The sequence below is a fragment of the Alligator mississippiensis genome, chromosome 7 (assembly GCF_030867095.1).
Source record: "Alligator mississippiensis isolate rAllMis1 chromosome 7, rAllMis1, whole genome shotgun sequence".
NCBI lineage: Eukaryota > Metazoa > Chordata > Crocodylia > Alligatoridae > Alligator > Alligator mississippiensis.
In genome coordinates this window covers 71,681,576-71,706,678 of record NC_081830.1, presented here as the reverse complement: position 1 = coordinate 71,706,678, position 25,103 = coordinate 71,681,576, and the positions used below count along the sequence as shown (strand labels likewise).

Here is a 25,103-nt window from a genome sequence, read left to right as displayed (position 1 = left end):
ATCTAAAGGCTCCATTTCTGGGCATGTGCAAAACCACCTCATTTTGACAGTGCTGAGCATCTTTATGTACAACTTATACCTACCACGGGGGGTGGGGGGGGCGGAGCTTGATACAGTAAGTGTTCTCAAAGAACACTGACACAAATGCACACTGACACAATCAGGGGTGGAGTAAGATTCATTAGGGCCCTGGGCCTCGTGCTCCGCTTCACTCCCTGTCCATGGGCTCCACTCCCAGGCAGCACAGTGGGAGCAGCATCCAGAGCAGGATGCAGGCTCAGAGCAGGAGCCATGTCTCCCCTCCACTGACAGGTCTGCATTGGAGCCATCACTGGGGTACAGAGCCACTGCTTGCCATGTGCACATGGCGGGGACTGAGCTCTGGAGGCAGCCCCTTGCCCTGCCATGGCACAGATTGGATTCAGTGGCACCCAGCAGCCATGGCCCACCATACCATGCATGCTCAGCATGGCTCAGCCTGGCCACCGGTTTCATTCGCATCAAGGCAGGGGCTCCAGGCCTGGGTTCATTAATTTGCTTATGGACACAACTCCCTACTCCTTTCTTTTCAACCACAGCCACAGGAGAAGCTCCCTGTAATCTTCAGTAGTTAGACTGTTAGAACATTTCGTCTAGAAGTGAGTGCCTTGGGTTTGATTCCCTGCTTTCCTTGAAGAAAATCAAACCTACAGTTGCTTTTCCCTAGATAAGCACCCTAAGAACCCAACTAGTTTTTTATTAAACAACCGTTAACTGAAATATTTACTGGGAGTTGGTCAATAACCAAGGTCTGCTGTGATCCTTCCTAAGACCCTGCTTGTTCCCAAAGTAGTGTTTCAAAAATCAAGTTGCATTCATGTATTATCTCTGTTTCTGGCTTAATCATTTCAAATTCCTTTCTTTATCATAGCACAACATCAACAGAAGGATTAGAGAGTGCTCCCCTGTTCCATCTAGGATAGCTTATACTAGAGAAAGAGTTGGGACATTTTCATAATCATGGATTCCCTCAGGGAGAGAAATAGATTGAATCTGGCTTTCTCACTTCCTAAAGGGGGTTCCATTCTTCTGTGTTTAAATGGACAGAATGAAAGAAAGAGAGAAGGATAAATGGGAAGGTTCCTTGCTCCAGATTCCACTGGGGGGAAAAAAATGCCCCTGCAGCTAAAAGTAAGGGTGATGTGGGGCTTTATTATGAAAGGGGAAAAAAAGATGGAGATTCCAAAATAAATTTGAAATATTAGAGCATCTCCTATATAGGGAACAAAGGAAAAATGTCTGTATGTTGGTAGCAAGCCTCTCTGAGATCACTGGTAGATGCATTTTAATTTGTCATTATTATGGGATTATAACAATTAATAATTGAGCAGAACGCCCCCCCCCCACACTATAACTTTGCATGTTAGACTTCAAACAAAAGCAGTATTTCCCGTTCCTTTTCTTTCTTACAAAAAACAAGTTCTGAATGTTGCCTTCTCAAATAAAGGTAAGTTGCAGAGATACAAATGCGGAGATACAAATAACAACTATTGTCTACTCTCTTAGGTCACCCTAGTTATTGTGCCATTTTCTTCAGCTAATAGTTGGCCAGTAGTATCATATACAGATGCCTGAATTTGGACACTTGGGCTGCTTGGGCTAGTACTTCTGGTCCCAAGATGGTGACCAGGGGGTGTGGCCACCCATGCGGCCCTTGGTAGCTTGCCAAAACATGGTAAGCGGCCCTCCACCTGAAATAATTGCCTGCCCCAGCATTAGTTTGACCTGGCTCACCCAATGTCTGTATAAATCAGGTGCTTCAGCAGGGCTTTTTGGCACTTTAATCTAATAGCTGATTGAATCACCCAATCTATACAGACTCTGGGGAGCCAGGTCAAATGAAGGTGCTGCTGCTTCTGATAAAGCACTGGGGGGGGGTTGTTGTTTTTTGCACATCTGTTACCACCCCATTGAATCTGTCTTCTGAGATTATGAGTACATACTGCTCTTGCAGCAGGAAGCGTGGTTGCTCAACATTTCTAAAAACTAGTTATGCATGGATTTAGATACCTGACCTTAGACACATGTGTAAATGTGGCTCTAAGCATTTTGTGCAGATTTGTAGGTACAGTATCTTATTCTTTCTGATGAGCAGCACAGTTCACTTTTAAAGATTTTGAAAATATTCTTCAAGGGTGTAGGTTGTAGCTGTGTTGGTCTAAGGAAATGGGCAGACAAGGTTCTTTGGGTGAATCTGATATCTTTTATTAGACCAACTTAAATAGTCGGAAAACAATTTTTAAGCAAGCTGTCGGGTGTCACATTATAACCTGCCTGACATCTGACTCCCCAGGTACTTCTCCACTATTCATCCCCTTTCTCTCCCCCACACCCAGCCTCTCTCTCACCCATTGACTCCTCAATCTACATCTTCATTGACTGCTTATCTTGTCTGCATACCAGCCCAGCCGCTGGCTTCTTTACTTTTCATTCCATCTAGGAAGAGCACACACCAACTGCTGAAACTTCCTCAGCCTGATGAAGGGTTTTTGAACCCGAAAGCTTGTTTAAAAATTGTTTTCCAACTATTTAAGTTGGTCTAATAAAAGATACCAGATTCACCCAAAGAACCTTGTCTGAAAATATTCTTCCAAGTTCTCATCTCTAGCAATAGGTCTGATTTTTAACAATTTAATTGAAAGGTCACAGGCCATGGCTCAAGGAATGCACTTTAAATTTATAATAAAATATAAATATTCTTGTCAGTCACCTCCAAGTGCCACCACGTACAGAATTCAGGACACTACTGGCTTAGGTAACACTAATGGTTTGTGCTTAAACTGCTGGAATATGTAGAACTTCAGTAGAAGCTTACATAGCCTGTAGTTATTTAGATGGATATTTTCAAAGGCAGAAAGGATAATTATGTGCTCAGCTTCCTCTGGGAGTTCATTTTGCCCCTCATGCATTAATCATATTTTTATTAGATTATTTTATGCTTGCTACTTTTTTCAAATCTCATACATACTGTCTCAGTACGTGAACAACTGTAGCCAAATTCATCCACACATGTGCTTTACAGCAGAATTGACCAATTAGGTCTGCAATAAAGCATCACCATTTACATGTGTCCCAGTATTAGGGTGCAGTAAATTAATTAACTCTGCCATAAGATAGAACAGTTTAGAACAGTATGATCTTATGGCAGGGTACTTAATTGCGCTGAAATGAATGTATAGATGGTGACAGGGGCTGGTTGGGGCCCAAGGCTGCTAATGTGCAGGGGCTGCCTGCCACTGAGGCCTGTACTTTAGCACCCTTGTGCCCCAGCCAGCCCTCCACCACCCAGTGCCACCACCCCAGAGCCCAGAACTAATCCCTACCCCCCTGCCCTCTGTAAGCCCAGGGCTGCTTTGCCCTGGCTCAAAGTGCTTCTGTCCCAGGCACACATGTAGAAGCTGTGCCCAGGAGCTGTGTACTCCAGCACAAACTGTGCTGAAGTTTATTTTATCACATTAATCCCATTCTTAGACATTTTCCATTTTGCAGGTCATATGGATGGTAACTAGAGAGGCTTATAAAGATGTGGAGTATTTTCATGCAGGTTAAGGAACAGCAAGCTTAAGGAAGCTGACATTAGTCCTATATTAGTATTCAGAACCACTGGAAATCACTAGTATTCAAAGGATATTCTTAAAAAAAAAACAGCAAAAAATCAACCAAATAAAAAACATTGAATTTGGAGGTTGAGGAGACTTGAAATAGAGTTAAATTTTAAGGCTTGATAGAGTGGCACATTTTATTTATTAAATGTGTTTAATTATTTGGCAGTACCAATATTTAAATTTAATTTCCATTAGATTTGGAAACACAGTCATTGGGTCTGAGTTTCAAAACCACATGCATGGAAGGGCAATAGTTCCTGCCAGATGGATGCCCAGTTAGACATTATGATGTACATAATCTCTATGGATGGTCACAGGCTAAACCTACCTATGAGTAAATTTTTTTTTTCCCCTTTCTTTCCCTTCCCCTTCTTTTGAAACCTGAAGTCTTTTTATTCTGTAGTATTCTTTTTGTTCATAATAACACCCATGCTTCTTTACTAACAGTAACAAGTAGATGTGTTCAAACATATTTAAAAATTCCAAAGATATGAACATTATCTCTCTAAAATTTACAAAGAATTTGTATTATATTTTACTTCATCCTGGAGAAGATAAATTGTAGATTAACCACTATGCCCTACTATTTATATTTGTAACCTGCCTTAAGATTTGTTGACCACATGTATTGACAACCCTTTCTTTTCTTTTTTTTCTTCTCTTTGTTTATTCCAACGTTCAAGGATGATTTGTTTCATAATATAAGGAGCATAGTTGACCAGTAGCTTTGGGTTTACCAATGATTTGCCCTTAGATTTGTTACCAGGGTAATATAAGACCAGTGCTTACTCCTGTTAATTTTGAACTCGTTGTACCTGGGGCATGGGGAAAGCCGGGGAAAGAGAAACAATATTGTTATAACTGACTTTCATTCCTATCTTTTCCTGTCCCAGATTGTATAGAGGCCAGTTTGACCCAATCTAAAGCAGGGGTTTTCAACTTGTGGTCTGTGGACCCCTGAAAATCTGTAGGCTGTCTAAGGGGTCTATGAAAGGTGACTATGATCAGTCAAAAGTATGTGGATGCCCACACTTGCAATTGAAAACTGTCTGCACTTCCATTCAAAATGGGGGGGGGGGGGGATCCACAAATGAAAAAAAAAGTTGAAAATCACTGATCTAGAGCTTGCAGCTTCTCAAAATTACTCTGGCTAGTAATGGTATTTGGTGGTTCTATTAACCAGGGGCTGGCAAAACATAGTCCTATGGCATTGATCTTACCTCTTCCCACCCTTAAACGTTCCCTGCCAACCCACAGCTAGTACTGGCATATGGCTTACCCATTTCCTTTGTGTCCAAAATATAGTATTTTGCAGCCTGTGCTAGCATAAAGACAACATGATACCTTTACCTTGGGATTCTTCAAAGCTCAGAGTGTAATGATGGGTCAATTTCATCCTTCATTAGACAATCCCCAGGTGGTATAGACTTGCTGTAGCTACAGTGACTGCCTGTCCCTTTCCCCTTCCCCATAGTGGCCATGGGTAAGTTCCCTGTGTCTAGTGAATTCCAGCTGCTAGAACAGTCCTCAGGGGGCTGTTGGCATCTAGAATAAATTATATAATCCATGAGTCTGCTTCAATTTGACATTTGGGTCCAACTTGGTTTTTGAATGGTTCCAGAGGCAATGAGACCTAAACATTAGGTTTGTGCAAAGCTTTGGCCACTGATTCAATTTGCTGGAGATTTGGCCCTATTAGGTGGCTGAATCTCCGAATCTGAATCGAATCAGGAGACCCTTTAATCTCTCTGAATTGAATCAAAACCCTCTGAATAGATGATTTGAACATAGATGCAGCTTTAAATGTTTTTTTGACTTACCTCAAGGCACCAGGCAGCTTGTGAATGCTGAGATGGTGAGGTGGATGGAACGTCCCATGGGAGTGTGGGAGAGTCCCCAGTGCGCTCAGCAGTGGACCTGGAAGTGGACCAAAAGAACTTCCAGTCCATTTCTGGGTCCACCGCAAAGAGCACAGGGGAAACCCTACTCCCCCTGGCTCAGTGACTGGTGCCTTCTGGGTCTGGGGGGGGGGTGGCATCTGGGGTCCCCCTGTAGCTGATTGCTGAGCCAGAGGGGCATGGGGCAGTCCATTTCCAGGTCCACCACTGAGCACATGGGGGGCCCCACAGCAATCCTGTGGGATGCTCCATACACCCCACCATCTCAGCATTCACGAGTCATGCTTGGTACCTTGAGGTATGTAGAAAAAACATTTAAAGCTGTGTCTATGGCCAAATCACTGATTCTCTGAATCAGCATCGAATCTTCAGATTTGGATTTAGCTGAATGGAACTGTGACAGTGATTCAAAACAACGAATTGAATCACTGGCACCCTGAATTGGGCTGAATCTGAATCTAAATAGAATACGGCCCACTTTGCAAACCCCTACTAACCACGTCTTTCTTTGTGGTATACACGTCTTTATGGTGAAGGTGACGATGATGATGATTCAGATATATTTTTTTACGTAATGCATGTCTGTAGTTTATTTCTTGGTATTATGCTCTTCATCTAACATGAGGTTTACACAAAGGAGAGGCTGAAAAGTTCTAAAAACAGCTTATAGGTGCACAGTTAATTGGAGTCAGGCACTGGAAAAGTTAATACATTTTAATGGCAGTGCTGTATATATAAGGACAAATGGACTAGGTTTGTACTTGTACTTGCTTCATAAGTATTTCCCTAGCTCTCATACTGGAAGAAAGGGGAAAAAATGTTAGGCTCAAGAAATTTTGGATTCCTTTTCTGATTTACATTATTTTTCTTAAAAAGTACAGTTTAGACAAAGTGGCCATTTAAAAAAAGTACACACTTTTTCAGTGTTTCTTGTTTTTGTCTTTAAGTATAATAACTGTACTCCTTTATCCTCTATGATAGTTTCTTATTTCAGGTTTAGGACAGTGTAGAATATTGTCAAAAGCAAATAATTACTGTGTGAAACACTGTTTATTGACACAAAACAAATATATATAGGATAAGGAACAATATAAATATTTCAGGATGCAAAACAGGAAGTTGAATACAAAAGAGCAAGTGTCATAAATAAAATTGGCATGATCCAACATTAATAAGCTTTGACACTCTGGTTACATTAGTGCCAGGAGTTAGACCAACACTCCTGACACAACAGATCTTGGCTGTTGGGTGAGGAGAGTGGGGAATCGAGTTCCAATTTGAACCTGATCCAACTAAGGTGCTGCAGACATACAGCTTCTCTCCCCTAGCCCTGCCCCCTACTTCCCAGCTCCGGTGCTGCCTGTACAATGGGAGATGGGGAGAAAGAAGGGAAGGGAACAGACAGCACCATGGATGGGGTTGGGTTGCATCAGCCCAGCTGTCTGATGAGACACAAGTTAAAGATAGTTCATATTAGTTGTGTTTTTCTAATTCTGTCCAATCCATGACACACCTTCCCTTAAGTAGCTAGAATTTTTCCAGGAGCATCTAAAACCTAATAAAAAATATCTCCTTTGGAGACATAAATCTCTTATGTACCTGTCTTACTCAGGCTTTCATAGCAGAGGTGATGAATTGTCCTTAGTTCAGTTGGAAATGGGGGAACAATACTTCTCTCTCTCTTCCTGTCTTGCAACTAAACATGAACATCTCTGTGTCTATCATCATCCTGGGTTCTTCCTTCTTCCCGTAGGTCATCACATAGTGCATTGGAAGATGTGGTGCCAAAGCTAACATTAGACTTGTGTGTAAGACTGCAGACCTAGTTTGAACTTTAGGTGACCCTGCGGCTAGCTAGTAATGGAGAGCAGCGTGCTGTTTGGAAAGGTTGGAGTGCCATGCAAAGAAATCTAGTGTGAAGTGTGGAAAATACCTGGGTGCTGTGTGGAAGCCGCCTGTATGAGTGTCATATGCAAGTGTGAGTGCGGTGTGTGGAGGGAGCATAAAAGGAATCTTCCCCTCAGAGTGAGTGTTGGATTGGTGTGCCTGGGAGGTGGTTGTGAGAACTCTCGACTGGGCTGTTTGAGTGTGACACGCTTGGGTTCAATTGGAGTGATTCTGGAACAGCTGGGAGGGGGAGATTGAGTGAATTTTTGTTTGGGAGAGTGCTTGGGAGATTGATTAGAGTGGGTCTGCGCCACTCAAGGTGGAGCCTGTTAGGCAGAGAAATGAAAATACTTACCTGAAGCTGAAATCTCCCACCACCAATACAGAATAGATCAACACTACTAGCTCACATCCATACTGCATGAGGGCCATCCTAGTTTGTCTGTCTCTAGCCCCCCCCCCCCAATAGCACAACCCCACAGTCCCTATAGGTAACTATCACCCCTCTTTCCTGTGTTTTATGTCTGTATGTCCTTCTGTGTTGCATAGTGTTGTAAATAGTAAGTAATTCAATTGTGTGTGTGTGTGTGTGTTTGTGTATAATGTAGTATTGTGTTCTTTTAGGATAAGGTATTGGCATTTTATAGTAACTGGTTTTGAGATCTTAAATAAACTGTTTGATTAGTTTACTCTTAAATAGTGTGTATAGTCCTTCATTTAGGAAGGGTCCGAGTATCTGGTTGATAGACACCAGAGTTCAGAAGAGCTGGGGAGCAGCCCCTGCCCATTGTTTCTAAGGTGGCCATCATTGGATTAAAATGTTGCGGTTTCTTGTGCTTTTGGCCCCTAACATATGAGGACCTCAAGCAGAGACTAAAGCACCAGCTCCTTTCTTTGTTTCTCTCCACCTCCATGTAGGATGATTTGTATGACCTAACTTTGTTTAATGGGACCCATTGGACTGTAGCCTCTAAACAACCGTCCTGGTTCTTTGCCTTTCAAAACAGCTCTGGATAATACTAGACAGTATTAGAAGAGGTGGTTACCAGGAAGCACAGTGACCAGAAGTTTAGGGCCGGTCCTTTAGCTTAGGCTGCAAGGACTTTTATGCTTTTAACTTGGAAGGTCACTGATTCCATCCATGATGTTAATATGTGTTTTGTCTATTAAGCTACTTATGGAAGAGAAGAGAAAAAGTTTTTGATGGGAGGCAGAACTGAAGGAAGAGATAAGTCAGGACAAAGATAAAATGAGTCATAGATCATAGGAGTCTTCTCATAGGGAGATTTGAAAGTCACTTTTAATTTTGAGTCAGTTCCTCTGAAATAAGCTATCCATCTAATTGAAATGCATCATAACGAGAGTATTGCGATTATATGTAACTTAGTATTTTAATATTTTATTTGTAGCTCATATGCATAAATATTCCTTCTAGTATGTGTTAAGGTAATGAGTGAACCTGCGTGTTTAGGTGGAGGTCAAGGTTTTTTTGGTTCAAGTTTGATAATCAGCAATAAGGTCTTCAGTTGGAAACTTGATCGCTTTTATTGATACATAGTTTATTGCGTGGTTACTATGGTTAATTTATTTGCAGTAATGCTGGGGCAGTATAGATTTGAGCTGCCAAGTAGGCTCATGGGGTGTCAGGAAATACTGTAGAACCCACAAGTCCACTTTACTACCATTGGCATCTAAACTAGATTAAAACTAGGTCAAGGAAGTCTGTGTACTAGCATTTCTTTCTAATTTCAGTGTAGATATAGCTATAATCTTAACTTGAGTTCAGAAGTTTTACAATTGCTAACATCTTGTAGATGCAATTTTTAAGCTGAGCTTTAAAAAGAGTTTGCCCAAGTGTTTTATTAAGGGAACTTAGTTTCTCACCGAGCTGGGGCCAGTTATTTGTCAGTGCATCTCCATGTATGCTTTACTGTGGAGTAGACAGTACTATCTTACAGGAGAGTAATTACATGCAGCAGAGTAATTACGTGCGAAAACAATACTATCTTATGGCAGAGTAATTACATGTGCTGAAATGCATATGTAGATGGTAACAGGGGCTAGCTTTGGCACAAGGGTACTAAAGTGCAGGGGCTACCTGCTGCCTAGCCACATGGCTCTGCACTCTCAGCACCTTTGTGCCTCAGCCAGCCCCTCCACCACCCAACTCTTTCACTTGGAACCTGAGGCTGCTACATTTTGTTTTGTTTCCTGAAGGAACTTTAGGATACGGGGCCTTCCTTTAAAGCCAAAGTCTGGCAAATCTGGATGTTCCTCCAACTTGAAAGCAGGCTGAAATACCCATTGTAACAGGCCTATGAACCTGAAAAGAAGGGAAATGTTCAGGCAAGCCCACACACATTTCCCTGTTTCTCTCTGCTAAAGGAGTTGCCTTTCCGTTTCTCAGAATGTCCAAGATTTTTGAAAATGAGAACATGTTATATTTACACTCTTCCACTCTTTATCTACTTTTTAAAAACCTTCAAATAATTATAATGGATTGAAGGGGGTTGGACTCGATGATCTATTGAGGTCCCTTCCAACCCTAACATCTATGAATCTATGAATCTATGAAGATGCACATGATTTTTCTGAGATACAAAGAGCCATATTTTTAAGTACCATACATTTCTGCATGTTTTAACCTTATTTTCACCTTATCTAGTAATGGAAGACTGAAATGAAATTATCTGGATTATATAAACATGTGTAAATGTTGCTACCCTCCAAATTTCCTATATAGTAGCTAGTTTTTATGTTAAATGCCATTGTCTACCACTACCTCTTTAATATTTTAGTTCTGTTCCTATTTATTCTCAGTATTTAAACATGTTCAAGTACATCATTTCAAATTGTACAATAATACGTAAGCAAACCCTTATAACTTGTGAGAGAATATTTGAATCAGGTTTTTATTCCTATTTACAATTAGATAGTCATAATTTAGCTATACAAATATAAGTAAGACCTTGCATTTACAAATGGAGCCTTTCACAGGATCTTTTAAAATAGTGTTTTTCACATCTAATAGGTTTATTGTTCTATTTGTCTATATTAGTGCTTTACAGAAGATTACAAGTGAGCGTGGAATTGTCATTACCCGTTCAACATATCCATCTAGTGGAAGATGGGCTGGGCACTGGCTTGGTGATAATAGTTCAGCTTGGGATCAACTTTATAAATCTGTTATTGGTGTGTGGAAGCAGCAGACTTTTATAGCTGATTTATTCTTTACACTGAATTCCTGACATTTTTATGTCTTTTACTAGTATCCCGTGACATTCCTAAACCAATTAAGGTTGATACTAGGGAGAGTGTAACAGAGCAGTCAAGCTGCCCTGTTCATATACTCTCCCTTGACAGCATCTATTACTGCCACTGACAGAGATGGACCATTGGTCAGGCCCAGTATGGCACGTTATGTTCTTACTTTCTTTTACATGGGTTAGGGTAAAAGAAATGTCATTTTAGGTAAAACAAGGATTTTAGCAGCGAAAATTCTGGCTTTAATTCCTTTCTTGAACCATACTCCATATTTGTTGCCAAATAGAGATAAGGCCTGATTGGGGTATTTCCATCTCCCACTGAAATCAACTCCCCAGCTCCTCTTTTCCCGCAGAGTATCTCTTTTTTAACATCTCATCCCAGTGATGCTTCATTGTCTGCTCATCTGCTGCTTGACTACTCCTGAAAAGACAGCTTGCAGCAGTGCCTGCAGGAATGGAGGAACTGTACTTTGGAGAAACTCTAAAGCACCTTCATTTCTGTACATTCCCACCAAGTGAATTTGACATAGCCTTTAAAATACCAAAGAAAATAGCAGTCAATAAAGTTGCATTATTTTTTCCTTGCAGGTATGATGGAGTTTAGCTTTTTTGGACTATCCTATGTAAGCTAGTAATAATTCTTCATATTTTAAACATTTTTACCCAGTTGTAATAACCTGCAGCATTCAGATTGAATTCATTTTATGCTTTCAGACTGGAACAGATATCTGTGGCTTCTTCAAAGCTGCAGAGTATGAAATGTGTGCCCGCTGGATGGAGCTGGGGGCATTTTATCCATATTCTAGAAATCACAATATCAAAGGAACAAGGGTACGTCATAAGTTATCTTTACTTGTTTTACACCAAGCATCTGCTTGGGGCTACTTAGAACAGGAGTAGGACTTCTGTGAAAATTTATAGCCTTAAAAAACAGTTATAGAGTAGAACAGCCACATAGGGATAAGGAAGTTATTTAAAATATAATTTATTATTATGATTATGTCATTAATTCTTGAATAAGTGCTTTTCTACCATGGTGGTAGATGGGGATTGTCAGAGAAAAAAAAAAAATATCATGTCTACAACCTAGGCTAGCTTCAAAATGCCAGATAGATTTGATCCACTTTCCTTTAAAAGGAATTGTGTGTATTGAAAAAGGGGGGGAGGCCATGGGGAGAACCATGAAACCCTGGCTCTGTTCAGGTCAGCGGGAGATTTTCAACTTATTTAAGTGGAGCCCCAGAGTTTTTCAAGGCCAGCCACTCAAATAAGGAATGGATTCAAAGGGTATGAACACACACACCTTTCTGCTTCATCCCAGGTTAAATTTGGAGCAGTTTTTCTACATTTGTATCATTCCAGGCTTGTCCACATGTGACCATTAGAATGTCACAGCTACTGTTTTTTTTTAATATTCCTCTTTTGAAATGGCTCCAAATCTTCAAGTGCATACAGAAATGCAGCTTTTTTTTCTCAAAGTGCTAATCAGCAGTGATTCACATAAAAGGCATTTCTTGTCTACATGCTGTTTGTGGTGGCTGGGCACACTCACAGGGGTCAGAGGCATCAGGAACAGACCCCGACACTTCCAAAGGCAGACCTGGGGACCCTGGTGCCATGGAGAACTTACCTGGGAGGGAACCAGAGCTGGGGCTGGGGTTGGAGCCATGCAAGCCAGCACCGTGCCAGCTTTTCAAGTATCTGTCAATCAGACTGGGCAGTGGCCGGCAAATGATATCAGCTGCAACCACCACTGTGGGAGATTTAAAACCCCCAGCAGAAGCCAGGTACAGGTGGAATGAACGGGGTGATATGCAGAGCTCGCCAAGGTGCATTCCACCCAGTGCAAGTTCCCCATGATGCTGACCTGTTGGAGGTGAGTGGGAGCAGCATATGGGAGGCAGAACAGGCTTCCCACACAGAGCTCCCTGAGAAGGGGTTTTGGGCTCTGTCACCACCCTGTGAGCTCTGGATTGTTGCAGCCATCCTTGTACCCAAAGAGAGCACAGCAGTTCCAGGCCTGGTGAAGGGATGGAGAAAGGCCAAGGATTAGGGATGAGTGCCAGGCTGAAACTACAAGCCTGCACTTCCCACCAAGGCCAATGAGGTCAATGCTGGACGGGAGGCCATAAGGGGCTGGAGCCAGTAATTGGGAATGGCAGCATGATGGCTAGCATGGTTGGCGAGTGGACTGGGGTGTAGTGGAGGTGGAGCCCCAGGACCAGCTGCTCCAGTCCAGTGACTATAACCATCTCCAGGACAGAGTGGGAACACCACTGTTCCTCCTCTTTCAATTACGTTTCTATCAAGTCATAGCAGGCGAGTCAGGGTGCCTGACCCAGGAAGTGGAGAGATACTCACATCACCAACTAAGGTCATATCAGTGTTGGACACTAGCTTTAGGAGATGTTGTTTACCATCACAAAGTGATGTTGGGGAAGACGATGGGGAGTGTATTCCTAATATAGCCATATAGCCATTATTTCACTTTCAGTTTATATGATCATGCATGTGGACAATGCACAGTGACACCTGTTGTTGTTAACTGTCACTTGGTCCTTCAGAGAGAGAACTTCTGCAGTTTTGGGTGAAAAGAGTTTGCAATGCAAAGCTCCACAGAGATCATCTCAGGGTTGGCAAGCTGGACAATTGACCTTTCAAATATGGTCAGTTGACCTGTCACTTGACTCCATACTTTTTGATTGGTCAAAGATAGTAGAAATTTTACCAAAAAACCCTACATTTTTTGTAGTTTTCTTGACAGAAATATTTTAAATTGTTTTTTGACACATTTCTTGATAGAAAATTTGTACTTTTTCTGTGTATTATTTGGACCTATTGGCATTTTGTCTTACAATTTTTGACCAATATTTGATCAGTCAATTGACCAAGTATTATTTGAGCTGTCAAATGCCCAACCCTAATCTAGGTTTAGGAGTCATTATCCATATTGTCATACTTTCACCGTCATTTTTTATTAATATGTTCAATAATAGCTGCAACTGCTGCACAAGTGATGTGGATCTACATAAAACATGTTATAAGGTGCGGAGGTGCCAAACATTCATTTTAATCTTCAGCAAATATTAACAATTGCCTCAAGTCATTTTTTTCTAGTTTTTCAGAATCAATTCTACCAGTTTGAATAATATCAATCCTTGTCCTTTTTAGAGGCAAGATCCTGTTGCCCTGGATGACACATTTCAAAACATTTCCAGGAATATACTCAATAGAAGATGCACATTGTTACCTTATCTCTACACATTAATGTATGAAGCCCATGTCCATGGTATCACTGTAGTTCGTCCTGTACTCCATGAGTAAGTATGAGTGTTTTCCTCAATTGGACATTGCTTTACGCAAAAAATCATGATTTTTTTTAAATTATCCCAAGACTGCTCTAATCATCTTATTTTTAAAGGAACAGTTTCTCTAGATTGTTAAGATTATTCTTTATAACCCTAGAAAAGAATGGAGATCTGAACTATTTAATGCTAAATCCCACTGCTTGAGTCATCAATAGCTCTAGCTCCAGAAAGCTGCCACCCTCTGCAAAACTATATTTGTCATAGTTTCATAGTGCTTAGGGTCAGACGGAACCTAAAGAGATCATCAGGTCTCACCCCTGCCCCAGGCAGGAACGAGTGCAGGGTCATAACACCCTAGCCAAATAGCTATCTAGCCTCCTCTTGAAGACCCTCAAGGTAGGAGAGAGCACCGCCTCCTTTGGGAATCCATTCCAGAGCCTGACCACCCTAACTGTAAAGTAATGTCTTCTGATATCCAGCCTGAACCTTCTCTCTAACAATTTGTGGCTGTTATTCCTAGTAACCCTTGGTGGTGCCCAGGGAAACAGAGCCTTACCCAATGCCTGCTGGTCCCCCTTGGTGAGTTTGTAAACAGCCACCAGATCCCCTCTCAGCCTTCTCTTGTGGAGGCTGAATAGATTCAGGCCCTTCAGCCTCTCTTTGTAGGGCCTGACCCGCTGCCCCTTGACCATGTAAGTGGCTGACTGCTCCTCCCAGCAGATGTCTGGGTAGTTTAGGTCACCCACGACAACCACATCCCTTGACTTTACAGCCTCTGTGAGATGACCTGAGAATTCCAGGTCCAGCTCACCCCCCTGGTGAGGCAGTCTGTAGTAGATGCCGACTATCAAGTCCCTTTCCCCATGACCCCCTTGCATTCTAACCCAGAGTGCCTTAGTTATCCCTTCTTCTGAACCCATCCTGACCATTGAGGACATGCATTGCTCTTTGATGTATAGTGCTACACCCCGTCCCCTTTTTTCCCTGCTCTGTCCTGCCTATGCAGCCTGTATCCTCCATGTCCACTGCCCAGTCATGGGTACAAACCCACAAGGTTTCCATGAGTCCCACTAGGTCTGGGTTTTTGCTAGTTAGCAGGAGGGTGAGTTCCTCCGAATTTTTCTCCATGCTTTGAGCATTTGTGTAGAGGCATTTGAGGCCTCCTGTAAGTGCATGTGCCACCCCCTTATTCCTAAGCCTGCCCTGGCCCCTGTCATATACCTGGCTACTACTTGGCCTGGCTTGATGGCAAAGTGTCCTCATGTTCCTCTGCATCCCTGTCCCCCGGTGAACCTAGTTTAAAGCTCACCATACAAGATCAGGTAGCCTGGAAGAAAAAACACGTTTACCTTTTGGGGAGAGATGAAGCCCATCCATCCTGAACATGTCCTCTGTGCGGAAATGTGGGTCACGGTCCAAGAACCGAAGGCCTGCCTGGTAACACCAGCTCCTAAGCTGCTGGTTTACCTCACTGATGCATGCCTCATGGTACCATCTGCATCTGCTCACTGGAAGAATAAAAGAGAAAACCACCTGTGCCCCCATGTCACTATTTACCCCACTCACAACCTTCACTCCCAGATACATTGCTGAGTGTGGGACTTTGCTGCCTGACTCCTACAGCTGGACAGGGCCAGCACAGACATCTCCTGCCATAGAAAATAATCCCCAGTGGGGGAAGGGGTAGGATCTTGTCTCCCCCTCATAGCACCTAGGATGAGTGCTACCCTTGTTCTACCCTAGTTATGCTACTAATGTGCATACTAATTTTTAAAGTCTCTGTTCCAATATTGGAGTCAATGGGAGATTTCTCTGATTTAAACAGGAATTGTTCTCCTTTTTAGCCCCTAGCTACATATCCCTATCTCAAGCTGAAGTAAGGGTAGAGAAACAGAGATTTCTGCTGGAGCTAAATTGTTGCAAACCTGGCACAGAATATGTCTCTCTATATAGCAATTTTCTGTTCAGTGCACCATCTACTTAATGCTTTCTTTTCTAGCAGTTATTTGTAATTTATTATTAAATAACCTTTAATTTGGAGGCTTAGGTTTTGGGTGCCTCTGCTGAGATGCCTTAAACGGGCTTGATTTTCAAAGGATGGATGCTCTGTACTTTCTTAAAATCAGGCTTTTAAAGATTTCTCATGTTAGATATCTAAGCACTAAGCCTGCTGTAAACAAAAAGCCACCAGTGTTCAAAAGATTTGACTTAAAAACAATTCAGTTAATTTAACTTGAGAAAATGACCAAACAACAGTGAACAGAAAGAGGGGGAAGGACTTGCCATGCATCAGTTACTCCAGGGTAAATTTCACTGGGTGTATTTACCTGTGCTCTCAGGGAGGGGGGGTGGGGGGGGGGGAGCAGCACAGGCACATTATCTAAAGCTTGTCAAAATACCTTTAGTTAAGTTGCCCCCTATCTTTGGCACTGCTCCAATTTTAAAGCATGGGAACACTCTGAATACATGAGTTGTCAAGGGTGCTGGAGCATGCTAATTAGCATCCTTGATTAATTGAGTCTGTTCTGATGTACTGTAATTACAGTGAATCAGAATAGGGGTCCTGCACATCTACAGGCATCCCTGGTGACCAAAAGTGAGCTGCACAAGTAACAGTGCCATCTGGTGGACAGAGGGGCTTATCTTTGCGTCCATTTCTGTTTGCATGTGATGATTCAGTGGACACAACATTTTAATTTGTGGCGACCCAAACTAAACTACATTGGAATGAGTTTTACTTTAAAACACCAGAAAGACTTTTAAAATGTCAGGAAAACTTGCATGTGCAAACTGTAACACCGCTGAAAAGCAAAAAAAGGGCAAATTTCGTCATGTGTACAAGTGCCCCTTAGCTCCATTTTTGAGGGGGAAAGGTACTGCTGTGAACTTTTAATTTACACATGGTGTAAGGGCAGGAACACAGACATTACAATTGGGTGATAAGTCCCCATCCCCTTTTAACTTTCTATAATGTATTAGTTTGTATATACTCTGCCTGTTGATGCTGTTGTATTCATTTAAACTAATCATGTAGGTATCTAACTTGCAACTCTACATTTACATATGCAATCTAACCTCAAACCATAAGCATAAACCACTGCCCTTAGAGGGATTTAGACTAATTTATATTGGTCTCCACCATACTTGAAAATTTTGCCTTCATGATGGACATCACAAAAGTACATCAATCATTTAGAAAAGGAAACTAAATAATAATGGCTGGAATAGACTATTAAGCACCTAATTGTGAACCTATTCCACCCTCTTAATGTTCCTGAATATCCATTAATGTTTCTATTTTTATTACATCTTATTATCTTAGCTTTAAAACTAAGTCACAGAAAGCAGTGAAGAGGAGGACCCACTCATATCTTTTTTCAACAGGATGGAATAAGTCTGCCTACATATACTTAAGTGCCTAATGGGTGGGGCAGAAACTGGCCCTAAGTATGTATTAAAAGTACTAGTGAACTCCAGATTTCCCATTTTCAGGCACAGTCATTCCTAATGTTATTACTGCAGTAATTCTTCTCTGCTCTAAAAGACATAATCTGGAACTAAATGTTGAAGAATATTTTTTCTGATTCAGAATTTTAGCAATTTCAGTCACAGATGTGTGAAAAAATGTTGACCTTTATTGAGTTTCAGATGTAAGAAAATCTTGACCTCCTTATCCCCAAGTAAGAAAAGGGGTGATCACTTTTTAGCTTTTAGACTTAATAGAGAGCAACCTGTCCCTTAATATCTGGGTGTTTTGGGGAGGGTTTTGTTTGTTTGTTTTTCATCTTTCCAATTGATTAGTGGAAACATCCATTTTCTCTGCACAAAATTATTATTTTTTTAAAAACAAAACTACTGTAGTTCTATTGAATAAGAGGAAATAAGTGGGGATTTAATCACTTGCATCCTCCACTAGCAGCCTTCCAATTCCAGCTTTATGAAAAACATAGTAACAGAATCATTTTTCATTGTTTCTTATTTAGGACTAAAGGCCAGTTTGCTTCAATAGTTCTATATCTTGTATTTTTAAAATTGCTTTAGTGATGAGATAGATGAATGTTTCCATTGAATCCTTTGGAGATGATCAACCAGACTGAATAAAATAAGAACTGACTTCAAATTTATTCCCCAAATCACACCTCATCCAAATTTTTATAGGTTTAAAAATAGTTTGCTTAGTTTGAGGTCACATTATTCCCTTTGCTGAGCATTATCTTGCTTTGGTTGACTTCAGTGGAACTAATTATGTGAGTCACTGTGTAAAAAAGTGATTAAGGGGTTTTCACTGTGGCTGTTAATTAATATTACTCTTGCCATGTCTGGAGACCTAACAGTGAAACTGCCAAGAAAAAAGATCTTGCTAGTTTTATGATCTAAACTGAGTGAAAAACAATGTAAGTAACAAAATAAATAATAGTTGTATTTCTATCATTGCCTTTTTGATAAGGATATTTATACATTTTCAACATGTATTAAATTTTTAAGGAAAAATATATTATGTTTATAAAATATACTCAGTATCTATAATTTGAATGAGTATTTTGAATCATTATGAGAATTTATAACATTTATATATTTATATATTAAGAATTTATAAATTAAGAGGAAAAGGAAAATATATACAATTATACAATCTAGCTCTCTTTAGAAAAAAAACAGTTATAAGTTGAATACTATGTGCATAATAATGATTTCACTCATTTAAGGTTTGTGGAAGACAAAACAACATGGAATGTGTACAAACAATTTTTGTGGGGACCAGCACTACTCAGCCCTATATTGGATCTGCTTCTTGGCTTCTTGAAGGCTCAGATCAAGTGTAATAATCTAATTTATATATCTAGACTTATGATATAGATGAGAGGACTTTTAAAAACATTTTTCCTTCACTTCACTTCTGTTTGCTTTTTTCTTTAATGTACATAACACGTATGTATTTAAATTCCAGAATGCTACATCAGTATGAGCTTATATACTCAATGCATGCTGCTTTGATTTTACACAGTAAATGATTTTTAAAATCTTGACCTTCTTCCTAATGGTAAAACACTATTAGAATAATCTGTTACTCTTAGTAGTGCAATATTCTCAGCTGAGACTTAAAATAAGAAACAGAATCCATGAAATAGGAAGGTAATTACTAATGGCAAGAAATATGCAGCATGTGACTGGGATGGTAACAATAAGAATCCATGATATCCTCCAAAATTGTCATGGAGGATGGATAGGGGAGAGTTGAATAATTAATAGAGGAAGAAGAACAAGAAGTCGGGTAGAGATAGGATAGTATCCATGGCAGATTTTAAAAACAGTGGATGTGGGGATGGGGGGGTTAAAGGAGAGGAGCTTTGTTTTTTTCATCTGTTCTTTTTTGGTTTTGTTTGGGGTTGGGGGGGAGGGGAATAGCATACATTTGGAAATGAATGCTATTCCCCTGGAAGTCAAAATAGGAGAAGGGGTTTCAAGTCATTAAATTCCATTACAGAAGCATTAAGATAAAGGAGGAGTTGTTTATGTGGAGGTAGGAAACTTCAGAACAGGCTAACTTCTCTTCAAGTTATTAATTCAGGTGTGTAAATCTGAATTCATGATACCATGATATGTCTTATTGTCTCGAGCAATTTCCCAACAAAACCTAGTATAAGTACTAAATAAATGCACAGTAATTGGCATACATCTTTTAAGTTATGCTACTATGAAGTAGCCTAACAATACTGTGCAGTAGCATACGCACTGTCCATGCTATGATGTGCTACTGTGCAATATCATTCAGCTACTGTGCAGTCAGCGTCTTGTGTAGACGTGCCCACTTTAATTTAAATAGGTTTCATACAGTGATGTTAATGATGAGTTAAAACAGATGAAAGTCATAAATCTTATAAACTTTCAAAGATGTTTATGTCATAACCATTTTTGATGCTTTTCACAACCTGAATGGTCTACCTGCTGTTTATTATGAGAGAGGAGAAGTAGGAAGGGATCATCGGAGCAATGTAATTCTCCCTGTGGAAGGCAGATGCAAAGTAGGAGGAAGAACCTCCCGCAACCCCCAAAAACAACACTGTTTATCATTACTTTGTCATTCAGTTGCCTCACTTTAGATCATTTCCTGCCCACTAGTTTCAAACTGTTTTATGAATGCAGAATTTTATTTTCTTACCTTGTCTTAAAAATATTGCACAGGTACCATTGTAGCAAAAAAAGACTTGTAAATGTATAATAATAAACATAAACCAATATTTCTGTAGTAAAAAGTAACTGGTGAATTTCTGATCCAATTCTCCTTTCATTATACGTAACTGTTTTTAATAAGTAACTGAACTGAAGTCATTTTTTAATAGGAAAAGTATATTGGCTTAAGGGGACAATTCAATGATTTTCCAGCTCCTCTTGAACATATCAACCTTCACATCTGAGGTGGTTACATCATTCCTTGGCAATACCCTGCTGCTAATACTGCTTCCAGGTACTATAAGATGAATTAGACATGTGAAATTTGGTTTCTTTTATTTATGAATATAGGTGTTTGAAATCATCTTACTAGTCTAGAATGTTAAATGTTGTCTCAATTTAAATGAGCTACAGAGCCGGTTTTAAGTTAGTTGTAGGATCATTTCAACTTATTATGTGGTGAATAAATATAAAAAAGTCAGTCTAATCTAATGATATTCTAATATAAGGTAAATGGCAATGCATCGTGGTCACACCTTGAGTTGCTCTTTAGAAATCCGTTTCAGTATCTCTTTATATAAGATAGGTCTAACTTTGTGCACCTTAGTTTTGGAGGGCACACCTGGTTCTACCACTTTTACACTACATTTCTGGACTGTAACCTTTGGGTTTCTCATTTATGTAAATATAACAAATCCAGTTGAATTCTAAACCTGTAATTCCTGATGGCTGGTAGATGGCTATACCCTGTACAGGAGGTATCAAGTGGACAAAAGGGGCAGGGGTGTAGCTCTCTATGTTAAGGAGAGCTACACATCCCTACAAGCTGACATTGGCACCCAGGGTGGATGACTAGAGACCCTCTGGGTTAAAATCCATGGGGAACATGGCACAGGGGATACAATGGTGGGAGTCCACTACAGACCTCCCTCCCAGAATCAAAAGCTTGACCAGGAGTTCACCAGGGAATTGGCTGAGGCCACATGCTCCTGGTCCATGGTTGCCATGGGAGACTTCAACTACCCAGACTTCTTGTGGGAAGAGCGCTCGGCCAAATCCGAACGGTCGCAAAGCTTCCTCACATGCATGGATGAGCTCTATCTGATTCAAGAAGTCTATGGGCCAACAAGAGGTAAAGCACTGCTCAACCTGGTACTGGCAACCAGGGATGACCTAATCAGTGACCTAACAATCAAAGGGAAGCTGGGTGACAGCAACCAAGAGCTGATCACCTTCACCATCTGCTGAAAAGCTGGCAAGTCATCAGTACAGAGGTACTCGACTTCAGGAGGGCTGACTTTGACAAGCTTAGGAGACTTGTCAGTGAGGCCCTAAGGGATCATTACCTCAAGGGGAGGGGAGTCCAGGAAGAGTGGTTACTCCTCAAGGGAGTGATCCTAGATGTATAAGCTAAGGCTATTCCATCTCGGAGGAAAGGCAGCAAAAGGGCAAAGCAGCCCCCTTGGCTCAACAAGGAACTAGTGGACCTCCTACATCTAAAAAGAAAGACCTACAAAGGATGGAGGATGGGATTCACCTCCAAGGAGGAATATACTGCACTGGTCCGGACCTACAGGGAGTGAACCAGGAAAGCCAAGGCTGCAATGGAACTCCAACTGGCTACAAGTATCAAGACAATAAAAAGTCCTTTTTTAGATACATGGGTAGCCAGAGAAAAAGCAAGGGCAATTGGACCCCTGTTAAACCAGAAGGGACAACTGATGATTGACGCCCAGGAAAAAGCCAACTTACTAAATGGGTACTTTGCATTGGTCTTTCACAAGTCCCATGGGATGCCCCTGCCCATTATGGGACAGGGATGCCCAGGTGAGGGTGATTCGTTGCCCTCCATCAATGCTGACCTCATGAAGGAACACCTTGAGAGGCTGGACACCTTCAAGTCAGCTGGCCCTGACAATTTACACCCCAGCGTACTCAAGGAGCTGGCCAGCATCATAACTCAGCCCCTGGAATGGATCTTCAAGAGCTCCTGGTGCTCTGGTGAAGTGCCCAATGATTGGAAGAATGCCAATGTGGTGACTATCTTCAAGAAAGGGAGGAAAGTGGATCTGGCAAACTACAGGCACATCAGCCTGACCTCTATCCTGGGGAAGGTCTTAGAAAAGATTATCAACAAGGCCATTCTTAATGGACTGGCCAATGGCAACATCCTGAGGGATAGCCAGCATGAGTTTGTTGTGGGTAGGTCATGCTTGACCAATCTCACTTCCTTTTATGACCAGGTGACCTATCACCTGGACAAAGGGGAAGAGATTGATGTCATATATCTTGACTTTAAAAAAGCCTTCAATCTGGTATCCCATGATCACCTCTTGGCAAAACTTGCCAACTGTGGTCTCTGGTCCACCATGATCTGCTGGCTAGGGAATTGGCTCCGTGGTCAGACCCAGAGGGTGGTGGTTGATGGAAGTCAACCATCATGGTGCCCTGTGACCAGTGGGGTCCCTCAAGGCTCTGTCCTTGGACCTATATCGTTCAACATCTTCATTAATGATGTGGACATTGGAGTCAGAAGTGGACTGGTCAAGTTCACCGATGATACCAAACTTTGGGATAAGAGCATCTATACTTGAGGATGGGGGGCAATCCAGACTGACCTTGACAGGCTCAGGAAATGGGTGGATGAGAACCTGATAGTGTTCAACACTGAAAAATGCAGGGTTCTCCATCTTGGGAGGAAAAACCTGCAGCATGCTTATAGGCCCAGCAGTGCTATGCTGGCTAGCACTATAGACGAGAGGGACTTGGGGGTTAGGATTGACGACAAGATGAACATAAGCTTTCAATGTGATGCTACAGCTAGTAAAGTGAGTAAAACCCTGGCTTGCATCCATAGATGCTTCTCAAGCAAATCCCAGGACGTCATTCTCCTGTTGTACTCGGCCTTGGTGAGGCCACAGCTGGAGTACTGCATCCAGTTTTGGGCCCCACAATTCAAAAATGATGTGGAGAAGCTTGAGAGAGTCCAGAGAAGAGCCACGCACATGATCAGAGGTCAGGAAAACAGACCTTACAACGAGAGGCTGAGAGCTATGGGGCTCTTCAGCCTGGAAAAGTGCAGGCTCAGGGGTGATCTGATGGCCACCTATAAGTTTATCAGGGGTGTTCACCAGGATCGGGGGGAATGTTTGTTCACCAGAGTGCCCCAAGGGGTGACAAGGTCGAATGGTTATAAACTCCTCTGTGACCGTTTCAGGCTGGACATAAGGAAGAACTTCTTTACTGTCCGAGCCCCCAAGGTCTTGGAATAGCCTGCCATCGGAGGTGGTTCAAGCACCTACTTTGAACACCTTCAAGAGAAATCTGGATGTTGTTCTTGCTGGGATCCTATGACCCCAGCTGACATCCTGCCCCTGGGGCAGGAGGCTGGACTCGATGATCTTTGGAGGTCTCTTCCAGCCCTAATGCCTATGAAAGCTATGACAGTTTAACATTCCACAGCATAGACATCACCACTTCGCTATGTCTTCACTCCTGAAATATTTGTTCAGTATTTTGAGACAGTAAGACAATGCAGATGAAGCTGAAGGAGGTACAACATTGTGGAAAATAATTTAAAAGAGAGAGAGATGTATGCTTCTTGTCTTGCAAAACTTAACCTATCATTCATTTTGATACAGCTTATTCAAGGTGTCCCTGCTTAGTATGAGAGTTAGTGTGCAACCACACAGATTTTCTCCCTGTGTCTCTGTTAGTGGCCATGAACAAAAGTTCATTTCTCTCAGGGACTGGGAGGAGTTGAGCAGCTGCTGCAATCCCTTTCTCTGCCCCTTCCTTCCCACCATTTTGCCCAGCTTGGGCTCACCCCAGTCTGGGAAAGGTGGGGGAGATTTTTCCTACTGTTCCACTCCATTCCTCCTGGAGGCTGAAAGGACTCCAGCAGCACCTACTTCCTGCACCTTCCCCAGACTAGGATGACCCAAGTCTGGGATAGGTGTGGGAGCATGTCCCCGACCACTATGGACTCCTCATTGTCTTTGAAAAGAGTCAAGCAGAGAAAGCACACAGGCATTTGTCTCTGCATTTAGGAGATTTTCCTTATTCCTTCCTAAGGAAGAGGAAACAGTTCTAAAGCCCGTATGCTCCCAGTTTCTAGCAAGGTGCTTACATTTTCCCCTCCATAAATTGAATGTCTGTCTATACCAGGTGACAGTTTTCTCTGCAGCTGATAACCCACAAAGGGTGCTCATACATGTGCTCGGAGGTGGGTTGGGTTTTAATTAGAGCAGTTCCTAAAGAGGTAATCTAATTAAAGCATTGTATCATCACATGTATTAAGCCCCCACATGTTAAAAATGGCCGTGGGACACTCTAACTAAAGCTGGTTGAATGATCTTTAGTTAAAGTGCCTCAGGGGCCATTTTTAAACTTGTGAGGGCTTATATATGTGACACTGGCGATGCCTGAGCATTTTAGTTAGAATGCAGAGGAGCCGATTAATCAAATGCAGATTAGCACATGTTGGAGCATGTGTATAGGCACCCAAAACCTCCACTCCTTCCTGCATGTACTCGCATCTTTAATGTTTTAATATGCCCTTAGGTATTAGGTTTAGCTTGGCTGGGATTATTTATTGACAATCCCTGACGGATATTGTTAATTTCCTCTCATGTGCTCCTTCTGTTTAATATTGTGCATTCACATTGGTTAATATCTCAGGGGAAAATGGAGGTGTTTATAATCGCCATAAAATGTAATACATTAATCTCTTAGTTTTCAGGCTATGACTATGAAGAAATGGAGGAAAATAGTATATTTGCTGGATTTATTTATTTTTTTTAATCGGGGAAAAAAACAATGGACCTTACTGTCACTTTGAATGATAGTGGATTTGCTCAAGGTCAGCTTTATTGGGATAATGGCATACACATTGGTGAGTGTTTCTGGTCTCATAGTAAACTTAAATTG

At 41.5% G+C, this 25,103-nt stretch overlaps 1 pseudogene; it reads left to right on the top strand.

Annotated features, from left to right (window-relative positions):
* LOC102573898 (sucrase-isomaltase, intestinal-like) overlaps window positions 1–20,488 on the top strand; it is a 124,010-nt pseudogene extending 103,522 nt beyond the window's left edge.
* The last annotated feature ends 4,615 nt before the right edge of the window (window positions 20,489–25,103 follow it).